The sequence below is a fragment of the Somniosus microcephalus genome, chromosome 18 (genome assembly GCF_052327205.1).
Source record: "Somniosus microcephalus isolate GS21.2 chromosome 18, FLI_Smic_1.0, whole genome shotgun sequence".
Taxonomy (NCBI): domain Eukaryota; kingdom Metazoa; phylum Chordata; class Chondrichthyes; order Squaliformes; family Somniosidae; genus Somniosus; species Somniosus microcephalus.
The window spans coordinates 81,401,558-81,419,281 of record NC_141004.1 but is presented as its reverse complement, the minus strand read 5'-3'; positions in this window follow the sequence as shown (position 1 = coordinate 81,419,281).

The window sequence follows — 17,724 nt, the reverse complement described above, 5'->3', positions numbered from 1 at the left end:
GCCAGACCGGGGAAGGAGTCACATATAGGCCAGACTGCGGAAGGAGTCACAGATAGGCCAGACTAGGGAAGGAGTCAAAGATAGGTCAGACCGGGGAAGGAGTCACAGATAGGCCAGACCGGGGAAGGAGTCACATATAGGCCAGACTGGGGAAGGAGTCACTTATACGCCAGACTGGGGAAGGAGTCACAGATAGGCCAGACTGGTGAAGGAGTCACATATAGGCCAGACTGGGGAAGGAGTCACATATAGGCCAGACTGGGGAAGGAGTCACATATAGGCCAGACTGGGGAAGGAGTCACACATAGGCCAGACTGGGGAAAGAGTCACATATAGGCCAGACCGGGGATGGAGTCAGATATAGGCCAGACTTGGGAAGGAGTCACATATAGGCCAGACTGGGGAAGGAGTCACATATAGGCCAGACTGGGGAAGGAGTCACATATAGGCCAGACTGGGGAAGGAGTCACTTATAGGCCAGACTGGGGAAGGAGTCACAGATAGGCCAGACTGGTGAAGGAGTCACATATATGCCAGACTGGGGAAGGAGTCACATATAGGCCAGACTGGGGAAGGAGTCACATATAGGCCAGACTGGGGAAGGAGTCACACATAGGCCAGACTGGGGAAAGAGTCACATATAGGCCAGACTGGGGAAGGATTCACATATAGGCCAGACTTGGGAAGGAGTCACATATAGGCCAGACTGGGGAAGGAGTCACATATAGGCCAGACTGGGGAAGGAGTCACATATAGGCCAGACTGGGGAAGGAGTCACATATAGGCCAGACTGGGGAAGGAGTCACATATATGCCAGACTGGGGAAGGAGTCACATATAGGCCAGACCGGGGAAGGAGTCACATATCGGCCAGACTGGGGAAGGAGTTACATATAGGCCAGACTGGGGAAGGAGTCACATATAGGCCAGACCGGGGAAGGAGTCACATATAGGCCAGACTGGGGAAGGAGTCACATATAGGCCAGACTGGAGAAGGAGTAACATATAGGTCAGACTGGGGAAGGAGTCACATATAGGCCAGACCGGGGAAGGAGTCAAATATAGGCCAGAGTGGGGAAGGATTCACAAATAGGCCAGACCGGGGAAGGAGTCACATATAGGCCAGACTGGGGAAGGAGTCACATATAGGCCAGGCCGGGGAAGGAGACACATATAGGCCAGACTGGGGAAGGAGTCACATATAGGCCAGACCGGGGAAGGAGCCACATATAGGCAGGACCGGGGAAGGAGTCACATGTAGGCCAGACTGGGGAAGGAGTCACATATAGGCCAGACTGGGGAAGGAGTCACATATAGGCCAGACCGGGGAAGGAGCCACATATAGGCAGGACCGGGGAAGGAGTCACATGTAGGCCAGACTGGGGAAGGAGTCACATATAGGCCAGTCTGGGGAGGGAGTCACATATAGGTCAGACCGGGGAAGGAGTCACATATAGGCCAGTCTGGGGACGGAGTCACATGTAGGCCAGTCTGGGGAAGGAGTCACTTATAGGTCAGTCCGTGGAAGGAGTCACATATAGGTTAGACCGGGGAAGGAGTCACATATAGGCCAGACTGGGGAAGGAGTCTCATATAGGCCAGACCGGGGAAGGAGTCACATATAGCCCAGACTGGGGAAGGAGTCACATATAGGCCAGACTGGGGAAGGAGTCACATATAGGCCAGACTGGGGAAGGAGTCACATATAGACCAGACTGGGGAAGGAGTCACATATAGGCCAGACTGGGGAAGGAGTCACATATAGGCCAGACCGGGGAAGGAGTCACATATAGGCCAGACCGGGGAAGGAGTCACATATAGGCCAGACTGGGGAAGGAGTCACATATAGGCCAGACTGGGGAAGGAGCCGCATATAGGCCAGACTGGGGAAGGAGTCACATATAGGCCAGACTGGGGAAGGAGTCACAAACAGGCCAGACTGGGGAAGGAATCACATATAGGCCAGACTGGGGAAGGAGTCACATATAGGCCAGACTGGGGAAGGAGTCACATATAGGCCAGACTGGGGAAGGAGTCACATACAGGCCAGACTGGGAAGGAGTCACATATAGGCCAGACCAGGGAAGGAGTCACAGATAGGCCAGACCGGGGAAGGAGTCACATATCGGCCAGACCGGGGAAGGAGCCACATATAGGCCAGACCGGGGAAGGAGTCACATATATGCCAGACCGGGGAAGGAGTCACATAAAGGCCAGACCGGGGAAGGAGCCACATATTGGCCAGACCGGGGAAGGAGTCACATATAGGACAGACCGGCGAAGGAGTCACATATAGTCCAGACTGGGGAAGGAGTCACAGATAGGCAAGACCGGGGAAGGCGTCACATATAGGCCAGACTGCGGAAGGAGTCACAGATAGGCCAGACTAGGGAAGGAGTCATAGATAGGTCAGACCGGGGAAGGAGTCACAGATAGGCCAGACCGGGGAAGGAGTCACATATAGGCCAGACTGGGGAAGGAGTCACTTATAGGCCAGACTGGGGAAGGAGTCACAGATAGGCCAGACTGGTGAAGGAGTCACATATAGGCCAGACTGGGGAAGGAGTCACATATAGGCCAGACTGGGGAAGGAGTCACATATATGCCAGACTGGGGAAGGAGTCACATATAGGCCAGACCGGGGAAGGAGTCACATATAGGCCAGACTGGGGAAGGAGTCACATATAGGCCAGACTGGGGAAGGAGTCACATATAGGCCAGACCGGGGAAGGAGTCACATATAGGCCAGACCGGGGAAGGAGTCACATATAGGCCAGACTGCGGAAGGAGTCACAGATAGGCCAGACTAGGGAAGGAGTCAAAGATAGGTCAGACCAGGGAAGGAGTCACAGATAGGCCAGACCGGGGAAGGAGTCACATATAGGCCAGACTGGGGAAGGAGTCACTTATACGCCAGACTGGGGAAGGAGTCACAGATAGGCCAGACTGGTGAAGGAGTCACATATAGGCCAGACTGGGGAAGGAGTCACATATAGGCCAGACTGGGGAAGGAGTCACATATAGGCCAGACTGGGGAAGGAGTCACACATAGGCCAGACTGGGGAAAGAGTCACATATAGGCCAGACCGGGGAAGGAGTCACATATAGGCCAGACTTGGGAAGGAGTCACATATAGGCCAGACTGGGGAAGGAGTCACATATAGGCCAGACTGGGGAAGGAGTCACATATAGGCCAGACTGGGGAAGGAGTCACTTATAGGCCAGACTGGGGAAGGAGTCACAGATAGGCCAGACTGGTGAAGGAGTCACATATAGGCCAGACTGGGGAAGGAGTCACATATAGGCCAGACTGGGGAAGGAGTCACATATAGGCCAGACTGGGGAAGGAGTCACACATAGGCCAGACTGGGGAAAGAGTCACATATAGGCCAGACTGGGGAAGGATTCACATATAGGCCAGACTTGGGAAGGAGTCACATATAGGCCAGACTGGGGAAGGAGTCACATATAGGCCAGACTGGGGAAGGAGTCACATATAGGCCAGACTGGGGAAGGAGTCACATATAGGCCAGACTGGGGAAGGAGTCACATATATGCCAGACTGGGGAAGGAGTCACATATAGGCCAGACCGGGGAAGGAGTCACATATCGGCCAGACTGGGGAAGGAGTTACATATAGGCCAGACTGGGGAAGGAGTCACATATAGGCCAGACCGGGGAAGGAGTCACATATAGGCCAGACTGGGGAAGGAGTCACATATAGGCCAGACTGGAGAAGGAGTAACATATAGGCCAGACTGGGGAAGGAGTCACATATAGGCCAGACCGGGGAAGGAGTCAAATATAGGCCAGAGTGGGGAAGGATTCACAAATAGGCCAGACCGGGGAAGGAGTCACATATAGGCCAGACTGGGGAAGGAGTCACATATAGGCCAGGCCGGGGAAGGAGACACATATAGGCCAGACTGGGGAAGGAGTCACATATAGGCCAGACCGGGGAAGGAGCCACATATAGGCAGGACCGGGGAAGGAGTCACATATAGGCCAGACCGGGGAAGGAGTCACATATAGGCCGGACCGGGGAAGGAGTCACATATAGGCCAGACCAGGGAAGGAGTCACATATAGGCCGGACCGGGGAAGGAGTCACATATAGGCCAGACCGGGGAAGGAGTCACATATAGGCCGGACCGGGGAAGGAGTCACATATAGGCCAGACCGGGGAAGGAGTCACATATAGGCCAGACCGGGGAAGGAGTCACATATCGGCCAGACCGGGGATGGAGTCACATATAGGCCAGACTGGGGAAGGAGACACATATAGGCCAGACTGGGGAAGGAGTCACATATAGGCCAGACCGGGGAAGGAGTCACAGATAGGCCAGACCGGGGAAGGAGTCACTTATAGGCCAGACTGGGGAAGGGGTGCCAGATAGGCCAGACCGGGGAAGGAGTCACATATAGGCCAGACCGGGGAAGGAGTCACATATAGGCCAGACTGGGGAAGGAGTCACATATAGCTCAGACTGGGGAAGGAGCCACATATAGGCCAGACCGGGGAAGGAGTCACATATAGGGCAGACCGGGAAAGGAGTCACATATAGGCCAGACCGGGGAAGGAGTCAAATATAGGCCAGACTGGGGAAGGAGTCACATATAGGCCAGAATTGGGAAGGAGTCACAGATAGGCCAGACTGGGGAAGGAGTCACATATAGGCCAGACCGGGGAAGGAGTCACATATAGGCCAGACTGGGGAAGGAGTCACATATAGGTCAGACTGGGGAAGGAGTCACACATAGGCCAGACTGGGGAAAGAGTCACATATAGGCCAGACCGGGGAAGGAGTCACATATAGGCCAGACTTGGGAAGGAGTCACATATAGGCCAGACTGGGGAAGGAGTCACATATAGGCCAGACTGGGGAAGGAGTCACATATAGGCCAGACTGGGGAAGGAGTCACATATAGGCCAGACTGGGGAAGGAGTCACATATATGCCAGACTGGGGAAGGAGTCACATGTAGGCCAGACCGGGGAAGGAGTCACATATAGGCCAGACTGGGGAAGGAGTCACACATAGGCCAGACTGGGGAAAGAGTCTCATATAGGCCAGACCGGGGAAGGAGTCACATATAGGCCAGACTTGGGAAGGAGTCACATATAGGTCAGACTGGGGAAGGAGTCACATATAGGCCAGACTGGGGAAGGAGTCACATATAGGCCAGACTGGGGAAGGAGTCACATATAGGCCAGACTGGGGAAGGAGTCACATATATGCCAGACTGGGGAAGGAGTCACATGTAGGCCAGACCGGGGAAGGAGTCACATATAGGCCAGACTGGGGAAGGAGTCACATATAGGCCAGACTGGGGAAGGAGTCACATATAGGCCAGACCGGGGAAGGAGTCACATATAGGCCAGACTGGGGAAGGAGTCACATATAGGCCAGACCGGGGAAGGAGTCACATATAGGCCAGACTGGGGAAGGAGTCACATATAGGCCAGAATGGAGAAGGAGTAACATATAGGCCAGACTGGGGAAGGAGTCACATATAGGCCAGACCGGGGAAGGAGTCACATATAGGCCAGACTGGGGAAGGAGTAACATATAGGCCAGACTGGGGAAGGAGTCACATATAGGCCAGACCGGGGAAGGAGTCACATATAGGCCAGACTGGGGAAGGAGTCACATATAGGCCAGACCGGGGAAGGAGTCACATATAGGCCAGACTGGGGAAGGAGTCACATATCGGCCAGGCCGGGGAAGGAGACACATATAGGCCAGACTGGGGAAGGAGTCACATATAGGCCAGACCGGGGAAGGAGCCACATATAGGCAGGACCGGCGAAGGAGTCACATATAGGCCAGACCGGGGAAGGAGTCACATATAGGCCGGACCGGGGAAGGAGCCACATATAGGCCAGACCGGGGAAGGAGTCACATATAGGCCGGACCAGGAAAGGAGTCACATATAGGCCAGACCGGGGAAGGAGTCACATATAGGCCGGACCGGGGAAGGAGTCACATATAGGCCGGACCGGGGAAGGAGTCACATATAGGCCAGACCGGGAAAGGAGTCACATATCGGCCAGACCGGGGAAGGAGTCACATATAGGCCAGACTGGGGAAGGAGACACATATAGGCCAGACTGGGGAAGGAGTCACATATAGGCCAGACCGGGGAAGGAGTCACAGATAGGCCAGACCGGGGAAGGAGTCACATATAGGCCAGACCGGGGAAGGAGCCACATATAGGCCAGACTGGGGAAGGAGTCACATATATGCCAGACCGGGGAAGGAGTCACATCTCGGCCAGACTGGGGAAGGAGTCACAGATAGGCAAGACCGGGGAAGGAGTCACATATCGGCCAGACTGCGGAAGGAGTCACTGATAGACCAGACTAGGGAAGGAGTCACCTATAGGCCAGACCGGGGAAGGAGTCACATATAGGCCAGACTGGGGAAGGAGTCACATATAGGCCAGACTATGGAAGGAGTCACATATAGGCCAGACGGGGGAAGGAGTCACATATAGGCCAGACCGGAGAAGGAGTCACATATAGGCCAGACTGGGGAAGGAGTCACTTATAGGCCAGGCTGGGGAAGGAGTCACAGATTGGCCAGACTGGTGAAGGAGTCACATATAGGCCAGACTGGGGAAGGAGTCACATATAGGCCAGACTGGGGAAGGAGTCACATATAGGCCAGACTGGGGAAAGAGTCACATATAGGCCAGACTGGGGAAGGAGTCACATATAGGCCAGACTGGGGAAGGAGTCACATATAGGCCAGACTGGGGAAGGAGTCACATATAGGCCAGACTGGGGAAGGAGTCACATATAGGCCAGACTGCGGACGGAGTCATAGATAGGCCAGACTAGGGAAGGAGTCAAAGATAGGTCAGACCGGGGAAGGAGTCACAGATAGGCCAGACCGGGGAAGGAGACACATATAGGCCAGACTGGGGAAGGAGTCACATATAGGCCAGACTGGGGAAGGAGTCACATATAGGCCAGACTGGGGAAGGAGTCACATATAGGCCAGACTATGGAAGGAGTCACATATAGGCCAGACGGGGGAAGGAGTCACATATAGGCCAGACCGGAGAAGGAGTCACATATAGGCCAGACTGGGGAAGGAGTCACTTATAGGCCAGGCTGGGGAAGGAGTCACATATAGGCCAGACTGGGGAAGGAGTCACATATAGGCCAGACTGGGGAAGGAGTCACACATAGGCCAGACTGGGGAAAGAGTCACATATAGGCCAGACCGGGGAAGGAGTCACATATAGGCCAGACTTGGGAAGGAGTCACATATAGGTCAGACTGGGGAAGGAGTCACATATAGGCCAGACTGGGGAAGGAGTCACATATAGGCCAGACTGGGGAAGGAGTCACATATAGGCCAGACTGGGGAAGGAGTCACATATATGCCAGACTGGGGAAGGAGTCACATGTAGGCCAGACCGGGGAAGGAGTCACATATAGGCCAGACTGGGGAAGGAGTCACATATAGGCCAGACTGGGGAAGGAGTCACATATAGGCCAGACCGGGGAAGGAGTCACATATAGGCCAGACTGGGGAAGGAGTCACATATAGGCCAGACCGGGGAAGGAGTCACATATAGGCCAGACTGGGGAAGGAGTCACATATAGGCCAGACTGGAGAAGGAGTAACATATAGGCCAGACTGGGGAAGGAGTCACATATAGGCCAGACCGGGGAAGGAGTCACATATAGGCCAGACCGGGGAAGGAGTCACATATAGGCCGGACCGGGGAAGGAGCCACATATAGGCCAGACCGGGGAAGGAGTCACATATAGGCCGGACCAGGGAAGGAGTCACATATAGGCCAGACCGGGGAAGGAGTCACATATAGGCCGGACCGGGGAAGGAGTCACATATAGGCCGGACCGGGGAAGGAGTCACATATAGGCCAGACCGGGAAAGGAGTCACATATCGGCCAGACCGGGGAAGGAGTCACATATAGGCCAGACTGGGGAAGGAGACACATATAGGCCAGACTGGGGAAGGAGTCACATATAGGCCAGACCGGGGAAGGAGTCACAGATAGGCCAGACCGGGGAAGGAGTCACTTATAGGCCAGACCGGGGAAGGAGCCACATATAGGCCAGACTGGGGAAGGAGTCACATATATGCCAGACCGGGGAAGGAGTCACATCTCGGCCAGACTGGGGAAGGAGTCACAGATAGGCAAGACCGGGGAAGGAGTCACATATCGGCCAGACTGCGGAAGGAGTCACTGATAGACCAGACTAGGGAAGGAGTCACCTATAGGCCAGACCGGGGAAGGAGTCACATATAGGCCAGACTGGGGAAGGAGTCACATATAGGCCAGACTATGGAAGGAGTCACATATAGGCCAGACGGGGGAAGGAGTCACATATAGGCCAGACCGGAGAAGGAGTCACATATAGGCCAGACTGGGGAAGGAGTCACTTATAGGCCAGGCTGGGGAAGGAGTCACAGATTGGCCAGACAGGTGAAGGAGTCACATATAGGCCAGACTGGGGAAGGAGTCACATATAGGCCAGACTGGGGAAGGAGTCACATATAGGCCAGACTGGGGAAAGAGTCACATATAGGCCAGACTGGGGAAGGAGTCACATATAGGCCAGACTGGGGAAGGAGTCACATATAGGCCAGACTGGGGAAGGAGTCACATATAGGCCAGACTGGGGAAGGAGTCACATATAGGCCAGACTGCGGACGGAGTCACAGATAGGCCAGACTAGGGAAGGAGTCAAAGATAGGTCAGACCGGGGAAGGAGTCACAGATAGGCCAGACCGGGGAAGGAGACACATATAGGCCAGACTGGGGAAGGAGTCACATATAGGCCAGACTGGGGAAGGAGTCACATATAGGCCAGACTGGGGAAGGAGTCACATATAGGCCAGACTATGGAAGGAGTCACATATAGGCCAGACGGGGGAAGGAGTCACATATAGGCCAGACCGGAGAAGGAGTCACATATAGGCCAGACTGGGGAAGGAGTCACTTATAGGCCAGGCTGGGGAAGGAGTCACATATAGGCCAGACTGGGGAAGGAGTCACATATAGGCCAGACTGGGGAAGGAGTCACACATAGGCCAGACTGGGGAAAGAGTCACATATAGGCCAGACCGGGGAAGGAGTCACATATAGGCCAGACTTGGGAAGGAGTCACATATAGGTCAGACTGGGGAAGGAGTCACATATAGGCCAGACTGGGGAAGGAGTCACATATAGGCCAGACTGGGGAAGGAGTCACATATAGGCCAGACTGGGGAAGGAGTCACATATATGCCAGACTGGGGAAGGAGTCACATGTAGGCCAGACCGGGGAAGGAGTCACATATAGGCCAGACTGGGGAAGGAGTCACATATAGGCCAGACTGGGGAAGGAGTCACATATAGGCCAGACCGGGGAAGGAGTCACATATAGGCCAGACTGGGGAAGGAGTCACATATAGGCCAGACCGGGGAAGGAGTCACATATAGGCCAGACTGGGGAAGGAGTCACATATAGGCCAGACTGGAGAAGGAGTAACATATAGGCCAGACTGGGGAAGGAGTCACATATAGGCCAGACCGGGGAAGGAGTCACATATAGGCCAGACTGGGGAAGGAGTAACATATAGGCCAGACTGGGGAAGGAGTCACATATAGGCCAGACCGGGGAAGGAGTCACATATAGGCCAGACCGGGGAAGGAGTCACATATAGGCCGGACCGGGGAAGGAGCCACATATAGGCCAGACCGGGGAAGGAGTCACATATAGGCCGGACCAGGGAAGGAGTCACATATAGGCCAGACCGGGGAAGGAGTCACATATAGGCCGGACCGGGGAAGGAGTCACATATAGGCCGGACCGGGGAAGGAGTCACATATAGGCCAGACCGGGAAAGGAGTCACATATCGGCCAGACCGGGGAAGGAGTCACATATAGGCCAGACTGGGGAAGGAGACACATATAGGCCAGACTGGGGAAGGAGTCACATATAGGCCAGACCGGGGAAGGAGTCACAGATAGGCCAGACCGGGGAAGGAGTCACATATAGGCCAGACCGGGGAAGGAGCCACATATAGGCCAGACTGGGGAAGGAGTCACATATATGCCAGACCGGGGAAGGAGTCACATCTCGGCCAGACTGGGGAAGGAGTCACAGATAGGCAAGACCGGGGAAGGAGTCACATATCGGCCAGACTGCGGAAGGAGTCACTGATAGACCAGACTAGGGAAGGAGTCACCTATAGGCCAGACCGGGGAAGGAGTCACATATAGGCCAGACTGGGGAAGGAGTCACATATAGGCCAGACTATGGAAGGAGTCACATATAGGCCAGACGGGGGAAGGAGTCACATATAGGCCAGACCGGAGAAGGAGTCACATATAGGCCAGACTGGGGAAGGAGTCACTTATAGGCCAGGCTGGGGAAGGAGTCACAGATTGGCCAGACTGGTGAAGGAGTCACATATAGGCCAGACTGGGGAAGGAGTCACATATAGGCCAGACTGGGGAAGGAGTCACATATAGGCCAGACTGGGGAAAGAGTCACATATAGGCCAGACTGGGGAAGGAGTCACATATAGGCCAGACTGGGGAAGGAGTCACATATAGGCCAGACTGGGGAAGGAGTCACATATAGGCCAGACTGGGGAAGGAGTCACATATAGGCCAGACTGCGGACGGAGTCACAGATAGGCCAGACTAGGGAAGGAGTCAAAGATAGGTCAGACCGGGGAAGGAGTCACAGATAGGCCAGACCGGGGAAGGAGACACATATAGGCCAGACTGGGGAAGGAGTCACATATAGGCCAGACTGGGGAAGGAGTCACATATAGGCCAGACTGGGGAAGGTGTCACATTTAGGCCAGACTGGGGAAGGAGTCACATATAGGCCAGACTGTGGAAGGAGTCACATATAGGCCAGACTGGGGAAGGAGTCACATATAGGCCAGACTGGGGAAGGAGTCACATATAGGCCAGACCGGGGAAGGAGTCACATATAGGCCAGACCGGGGAAGGAGTCACATATAGGCCAGACTGCGGAAGGAGTCACAGATAGGCCAGACTAGGGAAGGAGTCAAAGATAGGTCAGACCGGGGAAGGAGTCACAGATAGGCCAGACCGGGGAAGGAGTCACATATAGGCCAGACTGGGGAAGGAGTCACTTATAGGCCAGACTGGGGAAGGAGTCACAGATAGGCCAGACTGGTGAAGGAGTCACATATAGGCCAGACTGGGGAAGGAGTCACATATAGGCCAGACTGGGGAAGGAGTCACATATAGGCCAGACCGGGGAAGGAGTCACATATAGGCCAGACTGGGGAAGGAGTCACATACAGGCCAGACTGGGGAAGGAGTCACATATAGGCCAGACTGGGGAAGGAGTCACATATAGGCCAGACTGGGGAAGGAGTCACATATAGGCCAGACTGGGGAAGGAGTCACATATATGCCAGACTGGGGAAGGAGTCACATATAGGCCAGACCGGGGAAGGAGTCACATATAGGCCAGACTGGGGAAGGAGTCACATATAGGCCAGACTGGGGAAGGATTCACATATAGGCCAGACCGGGGAAGGAGTTACATATAGGCCAGACTGGGGAAGGAGTCACATATAGGCCAGACTGGAGAAGGAGTAACATATAGGCCAGACTGGGGAAGGAGTCACATATAGGCCAGACCGGGGAAGGAGTCACATATAGGCCAGACTGGGGAAGGAGTCACATATAGGCCAGACCGGGGAAGGTGTCACATATAGGCCAGACTGGGGTAGGAGTCACATATAGGCCAGACCGGGGAAGGAGACACATATAGGCCAGACTGGGGAAGGAGTCACATATAGGCCAGACCGGGGAAGGAGTCACATATAGGCCGGACCGGGGAAGGAGTCACATATAGGCCAGACCGGGGAAGGAGTCACATATAGGCCGGACCGTGGAAGGAGTCACATATAGGCCAGACCGGGGAAGGAGTCACATATAGGCCAGACCGGGGAAGGAGTCACATATAGGCCAGACTGGGGAAGGACTCACATATGGGCCAGACCGGGGAAGGAGTCACATATAGGCCAGACTGGGGAAGGAGTCACATATAGGCCAGACCGGGGATGGAGTCACATATCGGCCAGACTGGGGAAGGAGTCACATATAGGCCAGACCGGGGAATGAGTCACATAGAGGCCAGACTGGGGAAGGAGACACATATAGGCTGGAACGGCGAAGGAGACACAAATAGGCCAGACTGGGGAAGGATTCACAAATAGGCCAGACTGGGGAAGGAGTCACATATAGGCCAGACTGGGGAAGGAGTCACATATAGGCCAGACCGGCGAAGGAGACACATATAGCCCAGACTGGGGAAGGAGTCACATATAGACCAGACTGGGGAAGGAGTCACATATAGGCCAGACTGGGGAAGGAGTCACATACAGACTAGACTGGGGAAGGAGTCACATATAGGCCAGACTGGGGAAGGAGTCACATATAGGCCAGACTGGGGAAGGAGCCGCATATAGGCCAGACTGGGGAAGGAGTCACATATAGGCCAGACTGGGGAAGGAGTCACATACAGGCCAGACTGGGGAAGGAATCACATATAGGCCAGACTGGGGAAGGAGTCACATATAGGCCAGACTGGGGAAGGAGTCACATATAGGCCAGACTGGGGAAGGAGTCACATATAGGCCAGACTGGGGAAGGAGTCACATACAGGCCAGACTGGGAAGGAGTCACATATAGGCCAGACCAGGGAAGGAGTCACAGATAGGCCAGACCGGGGAAGGAGTCACATATAGGCCAGACCGGGGAAGGAGCCACATATAGGCCAGACCGGGGAAGGAGTCACATATATGCCAGACCAGGGAAGGAGTCACATAAAGGCCAGATCGGGGAAGGAGCCACATATTGGCCAGACCGGGGAAGGAGTCACATATAGGCCAGACCGGCGAAGGAGTCACATTTTGGCCAGACTGGGGAAGGAGTCACAGATAGGCAAGACCGGGGAAGGCGTCACATATAGGCCAGACTGCGGAAGGAGTCACAGATGGGCCAGACTAGGGAAGGAGTCATAGATAGGTCAGACCGGGGAAGGAGTCACAGATAGGCCAGACCGGGGAAGGAGTCACATATAGGCCAGACTGGGGAAGGAGTCACTTATAGGCCAGACTGGGGAAGGAGTCACAGATAGGCCAGACTGGTGAAGGAGTCACATATAGGCCAGACTGGGGAAGGAGTCACATATAGGCCAGACTGGGGAAGGAGTCACATATAGGACAGACTGGGGAAGGAGTCACATATAGGCCAGACTGGGGAAGGAGTCACATATAGGCCAGACTGGGGAAGGAGTCACATACAGACTAGACTGGGGAAGGAGTCACATATAGGCCAGACTGGGGAAGGAGTCACATATAGGCCAGACTGGGGAAGGAGCCGCATATAGGCCAGACTGGGGAAGGAGTCACATATAGGCCAGACTGGGGAAGGAGTCACATACAGGCCAGACTGGGGAAGGAATCACATATAGGCCAGACTGGGGAAGGAGTCACATATAGGCCAGACTGGGGAAGGAGTCACATATAGGCCAGACTGGGGAAGGAGTCACATATAGGCCAGACTGGGGAAGGAGTCACATACAGGCCAGACTGGGAAGGAGTCACATATAGGCCAGACCAGGGAAGGAGTCACAGATAGGCCAGACCGGGGAAGGAGTCACATATAGGCCAGACCGGGGAAGGAGCCACATATAGGCCAGACCGGGGAAGGAGTCACATATATGCCAGACCAGGGAAGGAGTCACATAAAGGCCAGATCGGGGAAGGAGCCACATATTGGCCAGACCGGGGAAGGAGTCACATATAGGCCAGACCGGCGAAGGAGTCACATTTTGGCCAGACTGGGGAAGGAGTCACAGATAGGCAAGACCGGGGAAGGCGTCACATATAGGCCAGACTGCGGAAGGAGTCACAGATGGGCCAGACTAGGGAAGGAGTCATAGATAGGTCAGACCGGGGAAGGAGTCACAGATAGGCCAGACCGGGGAAGGAGTCACATATAGGCCAGACTGGGGAAGGAGTCACTTATAGGCCAGACTGGGGAAGGAGTCACAGATAGGCCAGACTGGTGAAGGAGTCACATATAGGCCAGACTGGGGAAGGAGTCACATATAGGCCAGACTGGGGAAGGAGTCACATATAGGACAGACTGGGGAAGGAGTCACATATAGGCCAGACTGGGGAAGGAGTCACATATAGGCCAGACTGGGGAAGGAGTCACATATAGGCCAGACTGGGGAACGAGTCACATATATGCCAGACTGGGGAAGGAGTCACATATAGGCCAGACCGGGGAAGGAGTCACATATAGGCCAGACTGGGGAAGGAGTCACATATAGGCCAGACTGGGGAAGGAGTCACATATAGGCCAGACCGGGGAAGGAGTCACATATAGGCCAGACTGGGGAAGGAGTCACATATAGGCCAGACTGCGGAAGGAGTCACAGATAGGCCAGACTAGGGAAGGAGTCAAAGATAGGTCAGACCGGGGAAGGAGTCACAGATAGGCCAGACCGGGGAAGGAGTCACATATAGGCCAGACTGGGGAAGGAGTCACTTATACGCCAGACTGGGGAAGGAGTCACAGATAGGCCAGACTGGTGAAGGAGTCACATATAGGCCAGACTGGGGAAGGAGTCACATATAGGCCAGACTGGGGAAGGAGTCACATATAGGCCAGACTGGGGAAGGAGTCACACATAGGCCAGACTGGGGAAAGAGTCACATATAGGCCAGACCGGGGAAGGAGTCACATATAGGCCAGACTTGGGAAGGAGTCACATATAGGCCAGACTGGGGAAGGAGTCACATATAGGCCAGACTGGGGAAGGAGTCACATATAGGCCAGACTGGGGAAGGAGTCACTTATAGGCCAGACTGGGGAAGGAGTCACAGATAGGCCAGACTGGTGAAGGAGTCACATATAGGCCAGACTGGGGAAGGAGTCACATATAGGCCAGACTGGGGAAGGAGTCACATATAGGCCAGACTGGGGAAGGATTCACACATAGGCCAGACTGGGGAAAGAGTCACATATAGGCCAGACTGGGGAAGGATTCACATATAGGCCAGACTTGGGAAGGAGTCACATATAGGCCAGACTGGGGAAGGAGTCACATATAGGCCAGACTGGGGAAGGAGTCACATATAGGCCAGACTGGGGAAGGAGTCACATATAGGCCAGACTGGGGAAGGAGTGACATATATGCCAGACTGGGGAAGGAGTCACATATAGGCCAGACCGGGGAAGGAGTCACATATCGGCCAGACTGGGGAAGGAGTTACATATAGGCCAGACTGGGGAAGGAGTCACATATAGGCCAGACCGGGGAAGGAGTCACATATAGGCCAGACTGGGGAAGGAGTCACATATAGGCCAGACTGGAGAAGGAGTAACATATAGGCCAGACTGGGGAAGGAGTCACATATAGGCCAGACCGGGGAAGGAGTCAAATATAGGCCAGAGTGGGGAAGGAGTCACAAATAGGCCAGACCGGGGAAGGAGTCACATATAGGCCAGACTGGGGAAGGAGTCACATATAGGCCAGGCTGGGGAAGGAGACGCATATAGGCCAGACTGGGGAAGGAGTCACATATAGGCCAGACCGGGGAAGGAGTCAAATATAGGCCAGAGTGGGGAAGGAGTCACAAATAGGCCAGACCGGGGAAGGAGTCACATATAGGCCAGACTGGGGAAGGAGTCACATATAGGCCAGGCTGGGGAAGGAGACACATATAGGCCAGACTGGGGAAGGAGTCACATATAGGCCAGACCGGGGAAGGAGCCACATACAGGCAGGACCGGGGAAGGAGTCACATATAGGCCAGACCGGGGAAGGAGTCACATATAGGCCGGACCGGGGAAGGAGTCACATATAGGCCAGACCAGGGAAGGAGTCACATATAGGCCGGACCGGGGAAGGAGTCACATATAGGCCAGACCGGGGAAGGAGTCACATATAGGCCGGACCGGGGAAGGAGTCACATATAGGCCGGACCGGGGAAGGAGTCACATATAGGCCAGACCGGGGAAGGAGTCACATATCGGCCAGACCGGGGATGGAGTCACATATAGGCCAGACTGGGGAAGGAGACACATATAGGCCAGACTGGGGAAGGAGTCACATATAGGCCAGACCGGGGAAGGAGTCACAGATAGGCCAGACCGGGGAAGGAGTCACATATAGGCCAGACCGGGGAAGGAGCCACATATAGGCCAGACCGGGGAAGGAGTCACATATATGCCAGACCGGGGAAGGAGTCACATAAAGGCCAGACCGGGGAAGGAGGCACATATAGGCCAGACCGGGGAAGGAGTCACATATAGGTCAGACTGGGGAAGGAGTCACAGATAGGCAAGACGAGGGAAGGAGTCAAAGAGAGGTCAGACCGGGGAAGGAGTCACAGATAGGCCAGACCGGGGAAGGAGTCACATATAGGCCAGACTGGGGAAGGAGTCACTTATAGGCCAGGCTGGGGAAGGAGTCACAGACAGGCCAGACTGGTGAAGGAGTCACATATAAGCCAGACTGGGGAAGGAGTCACATATAGGCCAGACTGGGGAAGGAGTCACATATAGGCCAGACTGGGGAAGGAGTCACATATAGGCCAGACTGGGGAAGGAGTCACATATAGGCCAGACTGCGGAAGGAGTCACAGATAGGCCAGACTAGGGAAGGAGTCAAAGATAGGTCAGACCGGGGAAGGAGTCACAGATAGGCCAGACCGGGGAAGGAGTCACATATAGGCCAGACTGGGGAAGGAGTCACTTATAGGCCAGGCTGGGGAAGGAGTCACAGATTGGCCAGACTGGTGAAGGAGTCACCTATAGGCCAGACTGGGGAAGGAGTCACATATAGGCCAGACTGGGGAAGGAGTCACATATAGGCCAGACTGGGGAAAGAGTCACATATAGGCCAGACTGGGGAAGGAGTCACATATAGGCCAGACTGGGGAAGGAGTCACATATAGACCAGACTGGGGAAGGAGTCACATATAGGCCAGACTGGGGAAGGAGTCACATATAGGCCAGACTGCGGACGGAGTCACAGATAGGCCAGACTAGGGAAGGAGTCAAAGATAGGTCAGACCGGGGAAGGAGTCACAGATAGGCCAGACCGGGGAAGGAGACACATATAGGCCAGACTGGGGAAGGAGTCACATATAGGCCAGACTGGGGAAGGAGTCACATATAGGCCAGTCTGGGGAAGGAGTCACATTTAGGCCAGACTGGGGAAGGAGTCACATATAGGCCAGACTGGGGAAGGAGTCACATATAGGCCAGACTGGGGAAGGAGTCACATATAGGCCAGACTGGGGAAGGAGTCACATATAGGCCAGACCGGGGAAGGAGTCACATATAGGCCAGACCGGGGAAGGAGTCACATATAGGCCAGACTGCGGAAGGAGTCACAGATAGGCCAGACTAGGGAAGGAGTCAAAGATAGGTCAGACCGGGGAAGGAGTCACAGATAGGCCAGACCGGGGAAGGAGTCACATATAGGCCAGACTGGGGAAGGAGTCACTTATAGGCCAGACTGGGGAAGGAGTCACAGATAGGCCAGACTGGTGAAGGAGTCACATATAGGCCAGACTGGGGAAGGAGTCACATATAGGCCAGACTGGGGAAGGAGTCACATATAGGCCAGACCGGGGAAGGAGTCACATATAGGCCAGACTGGGGAAGGAGTCACATACAGGCC